Source organism: Heterocephalus glaber, unplaced genomic scaffold (genome assembly GCF_053883595.1).
Source record: "Heterocephalus glaber isolate CG9 unplaced genomic scaffold, H.glaber_assembly_v1.0 deba00000347, whole genome shotgun sequence".
Taxonomy (NCBI): domain Eukaryota; kingdom Metazoa; phylum Chordata; class Mammalia; order Rodentia; family Bathyergidae; genus Heterocephalus; species Heterocephalus glaber.
Window position 1 is genome coordinate 8702152 of NW_028258143.1, and position 15628 is coordinate 8717779.

The window sequence follows — 15628 nt, forward strand, 5'->3', positions numbered from 1 at the left end:
GGGTGAAGGGCGCACAAGTAATGGGGAAAAAAATAAGAACCAAGATACAGCATGTACAGGTACAAGTACCCAATGATAAATATAAATGTATTGTATACCTAAAATGTACCAATAAAAGAATTTAAGCAAAAATAAATAAATAAATAAATAAATAAAAGGGATGCCCCAGGGGGGGAAATATTGCAAAGCACTTAATAATCAAATGTCAGACACAGAAAAATCTCAATTGCACTAAGATTGTTTTATTTTGAAAATATTAATGACACAAAAATAGATTTGGAAATAAAGTATATGTGCTTTTTCTTTCATTTTTCCCATTTTTCTAACCTAGAAAACCCAAAACTTATTATGCACTCTCATTTACTGCTAAGCATGTAAAATCTTTTCTGAGGGTTTACGTCATAAAGCTCCTTCACAGCAGGGATAAAACATGATCTGATAGTATTTCTTATGATTTCTAACTAATTGTTTCTATATGGAATATGCTCAAGAAGGGCAGGGTGGAATTTGATGGGTCTTTAATAGCTGAACCATTCTAATACCCCATTGGATTGGATTTCAGGACTTTTCAGTGTTCAAAAACACTCCAGATTTGTTTTTGGTTCTGTAAGAAGGCTTATCAGTGTAGAGATTTTGGCTAATCAATGGATGTCTTCCTACAGCTCCCTAGTGGCTGGAAAAAGCCCTGCTCACAAAGAGATAAGTTTGTCTCTGGAAGTAAAGTGGATTTGTCTCTGGAAGTAAAGTGGTTTTGTCTGCACAGAGCTCCAGTGAGCTTTCTTGTTCTTCTCTAGCTTCAGAGCTTGTTTCATTATAAAGTGCCTCTCTGGCAAGAGCTTTGGGGTCTTGGACATTGAGTTGTCTTACCCACTCATCTATCCATTCACCCTTTCACCACATTTTCTTAAGTATTCCTATGTATAGGACTGTCTCCTGGGCACTAGAGATATAGCAGCAATGAAACACATCAAATTTCTTCTCAAATAGGGTTTACTTCCAATGTGGGGAGTAGTAGTTGTGACAATGATGACAAGATATATAAGACGAATCTTCAGATAGGCGTACATTTCATGACAACTTTAAACAGGGAGGATGTTACGACTCTGGTGGCAGGCTATCTTAAACATGAAAAGAAATACACTACCTTGCTAGGTGGCAAACTCAAAAGGCTGAAGGAAGAGCTGTGGTTATGGATGCCTTAAATACTCGATTCTGCTAGGAACTCACTTTATATCTTTCATTTTCACTTGTTCTGTCTTGCCTGTTTGCTGAAAATAAATTTTGATCTATGGCATGGCATATTAGGGCTCTCTAGAAGAATAGAATGATCTTAGAATTCCCAGAATTCATGTAAGGAATAAGGCATAATTCTATTATAAAAGTAGATTTGTATATTATGTAGCTGTGAGGAACTAGCAGAAAGAGAATGCTAAGTAGAGCCAGAAAGGCCTGGGTTTAGACTCTCATTTTTATATGTATTCTGAGGCCTTATAAAAGTTATATTTCAGGACATAAATGCTCTCATTTTTGAAGGATTTCTGCAAAGAGGAAGTACTTATAAATTTAAAAGATTTTGTAAATGTGGTGTGTTTAGTTTTGTACCCTCTGTCCTCAAATCATCAGGGATTGAACTTGCTGAGGCATAGTCTTCCTGTATCTCCTAGGATCATGGGAGCTATAATGGCTAAGGATAGATTTAGATGTTGTGGTGGTTAAGTTTAATTGTGTCAATTTGAGAGCCACCTAAGGATTAGTGAAACATGCTTCTGTGTGTCTGGGAGGGTTATGGAGTTGTGACCTTGGATACTATATATGGACCCTGGTCCCTTCCTCTCTTCTTCTGCTATGCTTCCCAGCCATCATGAACCAAGTATCTTTGTTCCATTGTGCTCTTCCATCCTGATGTTTCTGCCTTGGATCCTGGTAACCATGGACTGAATCCCCCGAAACCATGAAGCAAATTAAATTATTTACTTGTGAGTGTTGCATATTGTGTCCCAGGAATAGGAAAGCTGACCAATATGGATACTGAGTATAGATCTACATGTATAACCTTATTTACATGGCAATCTTGAGATATAGAGTGCAAGCTAAAGTGAGTTCACCCATTCCAGTCAAGAAGAGAAAGTATTAACAGGGCATTGAGATTAGGACAAAGCCGCTCTCAACACCAGTTGGCCTGAATCTTCTGTAAGCAATCAGGCATTTCCTGCTTGGACACTGAAGAGTCTCTCCTAATGCTTTTGGCAATCTTTTCTGTCTCCATTTGTTGTTTGGAAGGCCTAGTGCTCCAGAGGTTTGAAGGTAGCTATCAAAATTATATACTATTTTTTATGGTTACAGTGTTTCTCACTATCACTTCTCAATTAGATTATGAGACCTTTAAGATTAAATAATAACTACCACTTGTTTATTTATTCTTTCCTTATTCAATAAAACTCAATGAGAAACAGAATATGAAAACTAGAACCAGAATTTTTGTGTCAGTGTTTGCTTCAAGTGACACTAAATAGTGTGTGACCTTTGGCAAGTTATCTATTCTTTCTACCTCAGTCTTTTTTTTCATAGAGTGGAAATAATCATAATATTTATTTCATATAATTAAGGTGGGAAGCACAAGTCTTTTGGTAATGTAATTCCTCTGTGTTTGCCTTCTATGAAAAAGGCAGCACTTACTATGTGACAGCTACTGTGCTATATTTCTGTCATCTAAGTTGTTCCTCATAATAGCCTGTCACACTGTTATCACTCTCCCCGTGTTACAGAGACAAATGTAGAAGGTAATACTTTTTCCTCAAATATATGGTAGAGAAAAAGTGGAAATCCTTGCATGTCTGTCTTCAGAGCTCATTCTTCAGTGATGTGCAACCATTGGCTCCTTACCCTATAGAGTCGCTAGCTTCAGGGCAGGGGACACACATGCTCCTTTTAAAGAGCTGTGTGTGTGTGGAACAGATTGATTCTCATGAAGTTTGCAGGTTTTATTGAGGTCTTTCCATGAGCTTGACATTTTTTTCCTGTAGGTAACTCACATCATGGTTTCATTTTACAGAACTAAAGGCAGAGGCTGTGTTAAGCCATATTTTCCTCTTTGTCATTTAAGGTCGGGATTGGGTACAGCATGTTGAAATATATGTTGTTCACAACCTTTTTCTGTTCACTGATCTTTCCAATTAGTGTCCACTTAAATGGATGCCAGGGAGAATTTCTTACAAGTTATGGTGTCATGTTGAATTGTGGTGATTACAAAGGCTGCAGTGACAGGACTTAAGATATTTTTTTCCCTACTTCTTATATTAGTTGGCAAAAGTGGTATGAAAAATAACCCTTATATAAAAGTACATTAAAGCATTTTTGCCATTTTCTTGTTAAAAGTCCTTCTAATTTAAATGTTCCATTTCCTTGAGTTTTGTTTTTAAGATTATAGTTGTATGTGGCCTTCAGGGTAATGTTATATTGATTATCAAATGTCTCCAGTGCATTTCTGGTCTTGATCTATTTAAGTATAGAGCAAAATAGTGTGGGTTTTCTATCTTTCATTCCAAATGTCACTTGCTGTTAGCTATTTTCTCATACTCAGTTGCTTTCTTTTCCTTTTGTTTGATATTACTTTGCATACACTTACACATTTTATAAAATTGGTCATAGTGTGGGATTATATAGTGTTCTGAGGGTAAATTTGAACATTAGGTCTGATATTTAATTTTGTGGCAGAAAGAGTTGGGTATTTTTTTCACTTTTATTTCCCTTCAAAAAAAGAAAGAAATGCCTGAGTCAATGAATAATTGAAGTCCTTGAATTCTGAAGAACATATTTGACTATTTCATGGTACAGGCATTTTTAATTTATGTTTTCTTCCTGAAGGGATGAGAAGTACCAAGTATTATAATATAAGCTCAATCAGTCATGTCCTTTCCCAGGGCAGTGTGATGATGAGTCTCACCTCAAAAGGATGTAATTTGTGGACAAGAAGAGAATTTAAGGAAGGCCACCATTACCCTTATTCAATCTCCATTGCTTTTTACTGGTAAGTCTAGGAGCACAGGTTTGCAGCTTCCTTCACTTTAAAATGAAGAGGGTGGGTTTTACTGTGGATTGTTTCTGGAGTTTTTCAAAGATCATCAGTTCATGGTGAAGAAGTTGAAAGGGATGCTCTGTCTAGTTTCCTCCCAGTTGGATTACAGCTTCATGATAGGAATAATATTAAGGGAATGTTTCAAAATGTATATTGGTTCTGGTTTCTGGTTCTGTTTCATAATACTCTGTTGTGGCATTTCTGGCTAACAATGAAAAAATGATGTGACTGTTAAAGAAAAGTGGTTGACTTATTCATAAACAGTCCAGGAATGGAATCAGAAAATAATTTATGCTGAGTTTATCCCCTCTCCAGGTTCAAGGCCATCTCAGGGAGTGCCAAATAACTCCCTATAGTTAACCTGCCTTTTAGAAATAAATTGGACTTCTTTGTAATTTGATTCTTTGGGCTTCATGTGCATAATAATCTACCAAAATATTTTCAAAAGTATTGATAAAATTCTCAGCTAGCACACTAACATCTATTTAACTCACAATATAGTTGTAGGGTGATATAACTTTTTCTTTCCCATTAAGTTTATTGGTACATTTTAGGTATAAAATACAGTCACATTTATCATTGGGACCTTGTACCAAACATGAGTATCTTGGTTCTTTTTTTTTTTCCCCTTCCCTTGCCCTCCCTTCACCCCCTCCACCTTTCCCTATTTGCAAAGGCTTTGTTTCCATTTTTTTCCTCTTCTCATATTTTTTCCCTTTTTTCCTTTCCCCTACCCCTCCCACTTCCCCTGCTCCTTTAGACCTTTTCTTCCTGTTACACAATATCAATTATACATTTTTAAATTATAATATCAAGATCTAGGAGGCATTACCACAGATTTTACAGAATTTAAAAGGATATAGGAAGCATATTACAAAAATCTTTTTTGAAATAAATTTGACAAATTCTAAGAAGTAACTTGGAAGAAAAATTAATGAAACTAACTCTGGAGGAAATATAAAATTTAAATAGCACCTACTAAAGAAAGTATATTCCTAGCTTGAAAACCTACCCTTATGACAACAGCAGGCTCAAATACATTTTAACTGATAAATTATATCAAACAATTAAAGCAGAAAAAAGAAGGAACATTTCTCCCCTCATGTTAGGAACTCAACATCGTGCTAATCCTAAAACTGGATAAAGATAATAGAAGAAAAAAGTATGAACATAGATAGAAATTTGTTTAACAAAACAAACTATTAGAAGTCAGATCTGGCAGGATGTAGAAAGTGGTTTTGTTCTAGGGATGGCAGTGTTGGTTCAGCATTGGAAGATCAACCCCCAAAAGTCATCATCTTAACAGAGGAAAGGAAAAAGTCATATGATCCTGTCACTAGTTGGAGAAAAAGTATTGGACTAAATTCTACAGATGTTCATGGTAAAAGCTATCAGGATACTAGAAGTAGAACAGAACCTTTTCAACAGATTAAAGACATGTACTCTATACTTCCAGCAAGAATGCCTTATATGAATGGAGAAGACACAATGCTTTCTCCTTAAGGTGGGGAACAAGGGCAGATATGCTTACTCTTTATCTGTCCATTAAACTTTGAAACCTAGGCCCACTAAAATAGTCTGGCAATAAAATGAAACAATTAGGATAGGATTGCCAAGGTAGAAGTAAAATCTTTATATGTAGATGAAATGATCATCTACAGAGAAAATACTAAGAAATCTCTAGGAGCCCCTAGAACTTGTATTTGAATTTATCAGGATTAGCAAACACAAGGCATATATAAAAATTCAGGTCTGTGTATACTTGCTATAAATGAAGAATTGGATATTGAAATTTAAAAGTTATGTAGGAGTACAAAGGACCTAGAAAAGTTAAAAAACATAAACATAAACAAAAACAGTGTTGGAAGACGTTTAGTACCTAATTTTAAGACTTCTTCTAAAGCTACAGTAATCAAGGCAGTGTTGGTGTAAGGAAAGACATATAGATCACTTGAATAAAACAGAGAATCTAGAAATAGAACCACACATATGTGGTCCAATGAGTTTTGAAAGATTATTTAACATTAGCATTTATATAGAATATAAACTCAATTCAAGAGCCGAGGAAGAGATAGTGTTTTCAGCAAACGGCACTGGAACACCTGGTATCCGTACATAAAAAATTAACCTCAACCCTTTCTTTCCATACATGAAAATAACTTGAAGGGATCTATGAACCTAAATAAGAAAGCCTAAAAGTATAAAACTTTAAGAAGAAATTATAAGGGAAAATGTTTATGAATTCAGAGTAGGCAAGAACTACCTAGGATGCAAAAGACATGATGTATAAAAGAAAAAAATTGATAAGTGAGATTCTTTCAAAATTTAGAACTTTAAATGATATCATTAAAATGAAAAGTAGTCCTTAAACAGACCATATTTACAATGCATATAACCTATGACCAGAATATATAAAGAATTCTTAGAGCTCATTAATAGACAACCCAATTAAAAAGTAGACATAAGAAGATGATAAATAGCCAGTATAGCACAAGGAATGGTGAGCAACTCTAGAATCAGAAAAATACTAATCAGTACAATAACAAGATTGAATTATACACTCATTAGGAAGATGAAGTTAAAAGTTTTAAAAGCCTTCTCATGACTTTTTGTTTTTGTTGGATTCTCCCCCTTTGGATTTAATTTGTCATGCCCAGTGGATTCACTCTGCTAGGTTTCCTGGGATTGTGATCCTCATTGTCTTTTCCTAGGGTATTGTCTAAAATTTTTTGGAGTGCCGGTTTGATATTCATGAAGTTCCTGAGGTGCTCTTTATCATGAAAGTATCTTATTTCTCCTTCAATTTTGAAAGATAATTTTGCAGGGTACATCAATCTGGGTTGGAGGCTGTTTTCCTTTAGGGCTTGAAATACATCACTCCAAGCTCTTCTTGCCTTGAGGACTTGCATTGAGAAGTCTGCTGTGATTCTGATGGGCTTTTCTTTTTATGTGATTTGTTTCTTTTCTCTCACTGATTGTAGAATTTTGTTCTTCTGTTGGATTTCTGTAATCCTAACTATTATATGCCTATGTGTAGATTTTTTTTGATCAAGGCTAGCTGGAGTCCTATATGCCTCACTTATCTGTAGGTCAAGTTCTTTTCCTCTGCCTGGGAAGTTTTCTGCCATCACTTCTGTGAACAGGTTTTTGTATGTCATCTGCACTCTCTCCTGTTTCTTCATTGACTCCAGTCAGTCTTATGTTATTCTTCTTTGGATTGTCTAGCAGCTGCTGGATTGATTTCTCGTGTTCCCTTAAAATTTTAAAGCAGTTTTTTTTTCCTGGTCACTAATTGCAATCTTTTCTTCTAAATCTGAAATTCTATCCTCACATTGGTTCATTCTGCTGCACAGACTTTTGATGGAGTTTTTAATCTCCTGGAAATCTGTTTGCATCTGTTTTATGGATTCCATTTGTTTCCTATGTTGGGATCCCATCATGTTCCTCAGATCCTCTATTTTTTTATCTGTGTCCTCTCTAGATTTATTCATCATATCTTGCACCATGAGCACAATCTTTGCTGTTATCTGAGTAATTATTTCTGATTTCATTTTTCCCAGATCCTCTTTTGTTGCCAGTTCAGAGAGTCCAGGTGGTTGAGTATCAGATTGTTCCACCTCGTTTCCCTTTGGGGTTGCTGTAGGTGATCCAGAAGTCTGTTTTTGAAGCTTGTTTATGTGTCTTCTCATTTCCACAGGGTGGGGGGTACTTCTGGCACCCACGCAGCTCACCTCCTCTTCCCTAGGAGCTTGGGATGGTGGCAGGGGAGCTTCCTTCAGGGTGCTGGGACCAGCTCAGCTTCTTTGCCCTAGGAGCTTGGGATGGTGGCAGGGGAACTTCCTTCCAGGTGCCGGGACCAGCTCTGCTTCTCTGCCCTAGTAGCTTGGGATGGCAGCAGGGGAGCTTCCTTCTGGGTGCTGGGATTGGCTCTGCTTCTCTGCCCTAGGAGCTTGGGATGGCGGCGGGGGACATTCCTTCCAGGTGCTGGGACCAGCTCACCTTCTCTGCCCTAGTAGCTTGGGCTGGCAGCGGGGGAGCTTCCTTCCGGGTGCTGGGACTGGCTCTGCTTCTCTCTGATATAGCTTTTTTAATGAAACCAAAATCCATTTACATCTGGAAATGTTTTTAAAGTTTCATTTACCTGCATTGTGGCCCTGGTTTTAGGATCCACTGTTTTTCTTCCACTTTGACCAAATCTAACACTTTTTCAGCTTGCCTTGTAGAATATTTACTTTTTTATCTCATGTCTTGAAACTCCTACACTTAGTCTATGTTCCTACTTTATTCAGTTCTTTCAGATGTCTAATTTGCCATTTTTCTTCCAAGTTTAGTCCTCATTTTTGCTCTCTCTTCTTCCTGAAATGTTCCTCCAAATATTCTTCTCTTTGTTACTTCCTATTTGTCTTTTAGTGTGGCATCATCTCCCTGTAATCTTTCATGGCTCACACCAAATTTTCTTAGTCTTATCCATAGGCAAACTGCCTATGGCCTCTTAAAGTACAGTTAGACAATGGAAGGGAGGTGGCCAGCCCAGTTTCTACACTTACATGGAGAGACAACTGTTGTATCACTGATCCTTGCTGGTACTTGTTCCTAATGAGCTCTAGCTCTACAGAGTGTGAGAAAGTCTCTTCCATTCTGCTGACATTGATAGAGTGATTCCGCCAGGGACTTTCATGCATCTTCAAAGAGGAGGGACACCACAGTGCTAAGGACATATCAGTGCTAAATTGCTGCCCTGCTTTTGGCTCCTGAGGTTTCAGAACTTACCACTCTTTTTAATTCACATGTATAGCTCCCTCTCAGGAAAATTATGATCCATAAATAATGGGCCATGATTATGTCTGTCTTACACTTGGCTGATCCAGACTAAAGTTTTCCTTCATTCCTTAAGGATTCATATCTGATGATGGAGCAGTCCATTAGCTTCCTAGGGCTGACATAATAAATTAGCACAAAATGAATGGTTTTAACAACAGAAATTTATTGTCTCATAGTTCTACAAGATAGAAGTCTGAAATTAAGGTGTCAACAGGGCCAGACTCTTAAGGGGCTCTAGGAAATAATTATTCTTTGCCTTTGTAATTTTTTGAGGGTCATTGGCTATCTTTGGTGTTCCTAAACTTGAATATGTATCTCTTCATTCACTCCTCTTGTCTTCATATTACCTTTTCTCCTGTATCTCTATGTCCAAATTTCCTTTTCTTCTGAAAACACCAGTTATATTGGATTTAGTTTATCCTAATCAGTTATGACTGTACCTTGGTTACATCTGTAAAGACACTATTTCCAAACATGGCCATATTCACAAGTTCTTAGTGACGTGAATTTGAGAGACATTATTTAAATGCTAGAAATTCAAATGGTATTATTATTATTTTTTTATTTTTATTAGTACATATTTGCAGTACATAATTATTGCATTCATTGTGTCCAGTTGGTAGATGTACATGACATATCTTCAGGTTTTTTTTCATCCCTTTCCCTTTCTCCTCTTCTTCCATCTCTTGGTCCCCTTCCCTTCAGATGATCATATTATTAGCTTTTCCAAAAATGGGTACAGTTGCCAACTCTCTAAAGCTATGCTGAGCAGGCTTAAGGCAGTTCATCCTTGTGAAGATGATTCTCAACATGGCTTGAAGTCATGGAGGCACTTTGAGTGAAAAATGTAAGAAAGTATTCTTTCCCCATAACACCAAAAGTGGGTGCCTTATTAAATCATTGTTTCTCTTCATGCTTTCTTCTAGTCCCAACCCTGCCCACGAAGGCAATACAAAGAACATACCTATGAAAATTCCTAGCATCATTTTATCAGAAAGGAAATGATATAGTACCTTGAGACATCATGATAACTAAAATTTTAGAGTGGTTCCTATGTGTAGGAACTGAACTCATTTACTCTCATAGTCCTAAGAAAGCGTTCACATTGCTCTCATTTTTTAGATACAGAAATGGATCATTGCAGCCATCTTTTATTTCATAAGTTTGCCACAGTATCTGACATACCGTAGGTATATAAATAAAGGATCCTGCAATTTTTTGAAGAAATTATTCATATGGCAATCAATCATAGTGTGTACTCTGTGTCTGGTACTGTTATGGACACTAGAATGCAGAGATGAATGTGACCATATCCCTGGCCTTAAGGAGCTTATTGTCCAGTGGGGTAGTTTTCCACTGTAGATTACAGAAAAAGGAACTTTTGAGCTGCCTTCTGGAGCTTCCCCCACACTAGCACATAACTACTCCACTACCCTGTCTACATGATGACCCTGAGAGAATTATGTCACCTGAGCCTCAAGTGATTCTAGTACCCAAATGGTAGAAATGCTGTTATGCAAAACCCCCTTCCTGCCCAATAACTGTGCTTAAGGGTTACATAACAACCCTAATTCACATTTTCCTAAATAGCAATTTTTAAAAAGAGTGAGAGATTTTAGAATATTCTTCCTCTGAAATCCCTCTGCATTAATTAGACTTAATTGTATAAAGTGATTTGGTAACTAATTTAAAAACTAATAAATTATTAACGTTCTAATAAATAACATTTAATATATGCTAATAAGAACTCACATTTATAAATTGTTCAATTTTTTAACCACTGCCTCTAAAATTTGTTTCAAAATCTAATAAAAATACAACCTACAAGGAACTTCACACTTTGATCATAATTTCAATATTGCCTACATCCCTGGTTCATTTTTTCATTGGAAAGAACTAGGAGGAAATATGAGGAATACCTTTTTTGAGTTACTACTAAGCTTAGAATCACAAGCTGTCCCTTGGACTGTTTTATATGCCGTAGTGTGTCAGCAGCTAGCACACTGCCTGGAACAGAGAAGATGATTAACAAGTACTTGTTGAATAAATGAATAAACAATAGATAGCACATCTGCTATTTAGCCCTCTTCTTTCTCTATCCTTATATTTTTCTAGTGTTGACTGGGAAATTGATCTTCAGCATAGATTAGATGAAAGGAAATTTTTTTACTAGCTTGAGAATATTAAAATCTGATTTCTTTCATTATATAGGAAATATAAATTATCTATATTAATAATCTATGTAATGTACATATAACATGAAATGAACATCGAATTTGTTCATATAACATTGGTCATTATACTGAAGATTTAAATCTGTTTAAAATATAGCTTTAAAAACTATTGCATCTTGTTTCCTTGTGAAAGTAACTTTGTCCATAACTTCTAGACAAATATATACATTTTAGCAGAAAGTAGTTTGCAGATATATAAGAACACTGACTTTTCTTTGCAAGGTGGGGCAGGGTGTGAAGGATAACAGTTTTGCATGTTATTACACTGCTAATTTACAAAGAATAAAGGACTTTATTCCCTTCCAAAATGCACTTTTCTTACTTAACAAATTCAACATATAATTAATTAGATTACTAAATATTTCTTCTTGCAAACGTGTTAGGTAATAAGCCTTAAAGAGTTTGCCGCAAGCAATATTTGCAGGAAAATATTTGTAGTCATACACTCAGAATTTTCTCTACACTTATCTTCTAGACCCTGGAAATATTTTAAATGAGGCCATAAGATTGACTTTAACTTAGACTTAACACCTAATGATGAGAAGACATGCTAGAAACTGAAAAGGCAAAATCATTTTGTTGCCAATCAGCAATGTTCCAATTTCAGCTGAAGTTGTTTGATATATAAAGTGCCACAGTTACTGCGGGTGATTGATGGGGGTTGTTTTTCAAGTGATAAACTGTAAAACTATTTTATATAACTGGAAGATATGGTAATTTTATCCCAGTGATTTGGAAAAATAGTTTAAAAATATACTCTGAACTTGCAGAGTTATTTTGATGGAAATGAAGAAAACAACTTAGAATATTAAATATTAAAAAATTCATGTTTGAATCTTGAAGCGATTGTAAAAATGTATTCACTTACCTGGGTGATGTCTTTCTCTTTTTCTTTCACCCTGCTCTTCTCTCTCATAATGAGATGCACCAAATTTATTTGGGTTAAGTACCCCAGGCCCTTTAAATGTATTCCAGGAGAAAGCTCATCCTTTCTGTTAATGTTAGAAAGGCTAGCAAAAGCAATGTGACCTCTCAGCCCCACTGTGACCATTGCAAAGCCCAAGGAAGATAAAGGTAATGATTTGACTGGGAGTTGTTATCACTTGCTGGGAGGTAGTAGTAATTGTTACTTCTTTTATAAAACTAGACAGAATCAAATCCTGTTCCCTGGTCCTCTGCATCGTTCTGGTATTCCCAAATTGCAATGAAGAACTTGGGAAAGCACTTAAACTATTTCATTGTCTAATTGTTGTGTACCTTAAAGACTTAATTTGAGGAGTTAATGAAGGTTTTATTGTGTTGAAATCACCTGCTAAAATGCAAACACTCCAAACATATAGTAAACTCTCCCGTCCTTCCCTCCCCCCTCCCTCTCCCCTCCCCCTCCTCCTCTCTTCTCCTTCTTCTTCTTCTTCCTCTTCTTCTTCCTCCCCTCCTTCCTCTTCCTCTTCCTCTTCCTCTTCCTCTTCCTCTTCTTCTTCCTCTTCCTCCTCCTCCTCCTCCTCCTCCTCCTCCTCCTCTTCTTCTTCTTCTTCTTCTTCTTCTTCTTCTTCTTCTTCTTCTTCTTCTTCTTCTTCTTCTTCCTCTCTCTCTGTTTCTCTCTCTTTCTCTCCCCCCCCTCCTCTCCTTCCTCTCCTTTCTCTTCCTTCTTTTCTTCTTTCCTTCCTTATTTAGGTCTTAGGTAGGACCAAAACAGTGAGGAAGATTTTATCTCATTTCCCCTTGGAACTGATTAGGTGACCATTTGATAGGGTTGTGATCTCTGCTCTCTAAGACATCTGGTTTAAGAAGTAGGCAGTGGGGCGAGAGCTTTATGAATATGTGAAAAGAAGGAATAAGACATCAGGGGACCTGGGGCTTCAGAAAATGGAGGGTGACTGCTGTATTAGTCAGCTTTTGTTTCTATAATGAAATACCTGAAGCAAGCTACTTTATACAGAAAAGAGGTTTATTTTGGCTCATGCTTCTGGAGATACAAGGTCCAAACAGCATGGTGCAGGCCCTGGCAAGGGCCCTTCTGGGTTGGCTCCCCATAGCATGATGGGAAAGCATATATATGGCTCTGTATATGTGCAGTCTCTTCCTCTCTTTATAAACCACCACAGTTTAATCATGAGAGCTCCACTCAAGTGGCTATATCTAATCTAATCACTATCATTTCCTAAAGGCCCTTATTTCTTTTATTTTTTAGTACCTGAGGATTGAACTTAAGTCCTTGAGCTTGTGCAGCAGGTGGCAAAACCACTGAGATAAATTCCCGGCCCAAGGCCCTTATTTCTAAAGACCATAGTGGAATAAAGTTTCCACTGCTTTTCACATACTGGGCATTGAACTGAGCTATATCCCCAGCCTTTTTTTGTGTGTATGTGTGACAAGGTCTTCCTAAATCATTAAATTGGACAGGCTAAGCTTGAAATCTCAATCCCCCCATGTCACCTTCCCACAGTGCTTGGATCAAAAGTGTGCACCTCCATGCCCAGCTTCTATCTACCCTTTTAATACCAATGATACAGGATTTGGGGGATTAAAATCCTACGTGAATTTGAAGAGACAAATCATACTCAAATCATAGCATCCACCAATCTCTTACATTTAATTGTTTAGCAGTATTACCGACTAAATGAACTAGTTGGCTCCATGACTTTTGACACTTGAACTACTTATTTGCTGTCTTTGACTGAAAGCTGAGGGATGGCAGTCAGACAACTGAGTCCAATATAGTGCGACATGTGTTGTATTTAAAACAAAGTACAAGACTAACTGCTATGGAAGCAGGGAAGAAGTAGTGGTGTGTGGTTCTTTCTAAGGATACTGAATATACTCTCAGGCTCCTTTCCCAGTCCTTTAGCCAAAAAGTAAAAAAAAAACAAACAAACATAATGAACTTTGTTTCTGTTTCTGGGCTAGTATTGATGAAGGACTATGTTCTATGTTCTGTGTTGGACACTTGGCCCTCATTATCATATGACTGAAAAAGGAAAGAATTCATTTCAGGGCAGGCAGGAGCTTGAGTAAGAACTGGGAGTTTTAATGTATATTTTCCTTACAAAATGCCACTAGCATACTGAGGAAGAGTGGGGAAAGACAAGCTTGGAGTTGCATTGTAAAATGTTTAGTATTGTTCAGGGCAGAGCTTAGTCTCTCAGCAGGCTTGGGAAGTGATTTTCTTACCTGAAGAAAAGAGTGTAGAAGAAGAAGACAAATGCTTAGGGCCAGGAGGCAAGATCTGGGGGAGTGGCCAGAAGGCTGAGGAAAGCGACCCATTTAGGATGACTGAGGAGGAATAATTTGTAGGAAAGAAGGAAAGTCAGGAAATAGGTTGGCTTGGCCAGCTTCCGTGGGAAGGCCACATGGACAGAGAGATGTTCCCTCATCGTCAGCTTTACCAGCCATCCTAGTCCAAGGCCCAGATATGGGAGTGAAAATGCTACCTTGCATTTTCCAGGTTGGGGCAGGAGCTTTGCTGTATGAATCCAATATCCTAGCCTCTCTACTCTTCTGTCATCAGGCCCCTACCCTCATACTCATCACCCAGGATAATGACATGATGTTTCTGGCTGAAGGATGGAGAAAGACAGGAAGAGAAGAAGAAACAAAGAGTATATGTGAGCTGTCTCTTAAGGTCAGTTCCTGCAAATTCATGGTAGCTTCCTACACAAAAATTGAATTAGAGGGCCAGGGATTTAGCTCAAGGTTCTGAGTTTGATCCCCGGTACCAAAAAAAAAATTGAATTGAATTAAATTTCATTAGTCAGAACTCAGTCATGTGGCCAAACATACCTGCAAGAAAAACTGAAAAATGTTATGTATATATATTCAAGGAGTCACATACTCAAAAAAATTAAATTAGTATTGAAACTAAGCAGTCACTAATGGGCTAACACCAAAGCAATGATAGAAATCATGGTTTTTCAAGTTCAAGTGTTCTTCCAAAAGAGTAAGTGTACAAAGAAATTGTACTAACTTGTAGATATATAATAAAAGAGCATGTTTACATTATTATTCTAAATTATAAGGATCTTGGTCTATTATCCATCTTATTAGAGAAAGTTCCCAATATTTCTAGAAATTTCTTTCCCTAAATATCCCTGAAACTCCCCAGAGGAACATCTAAATGTTCACAGACCATTTCTTACCATTGTGCTCTTGACGTGCCCTGATCATCAAGAGGAGGAGCAGAAATTGATGCTTCTTGAAGGCAAACACTACACTGACCACTCTTTTGTGAACTCCATGCCCATTATCAACATGTCAAGAAATCTATCACTAGCCAGGGGAATGCTGCAGAAAGAATGTTTCTAAACATATACCTTGATATAGTATAATTATCCTCTGCATTTGATATGTTCTTTGCCTATTAGTCTGGTGTTAATCTGTATATATAATAATTAACTTTATAAGGATTTACAAGATGAACAAATGAGTCTAATGCTGGCAAAGAATGGGAGGTAGAGGGAAAGGAGTTAAAAAGAGTTGAGATGTGTTGTGTACATGTATT

General features: G+C 37.0%; 1 protein-coding gene across 6 annotated transcripts in view; it reads left to right on the forward strand.

Annotated features, from left to right (window-relative positions):
* LOC110343870 (uncharacterized) overlaps nucleotides 1-15628 on the forward strand; it is a 217266-nt gene that overhangs the window by 149835 nt on the left and 51803 nt on the right. For 4 of the 6 annotated variants that reach the window (XR_015445980.1, XR_015445979.1, XR_015445978.1 and 1 more), the window contains exons 4-5: nucleotides 3921-4027; nucleotides 14639-14752. The exons of 1 other annotated variant lie outside the window; for it this stretch is intronic. The gene's annotated coding sequence lies outside the window, so the exon portion shown is untranslated. The remainder of the gene's footprint in view (nucleotides 1-3920; nucleotides 4028-14638; nucleotides 14753-15628) is intronic. One more of the 6 variants, XR_015445981.1, reaches the window with a different exon arrangement.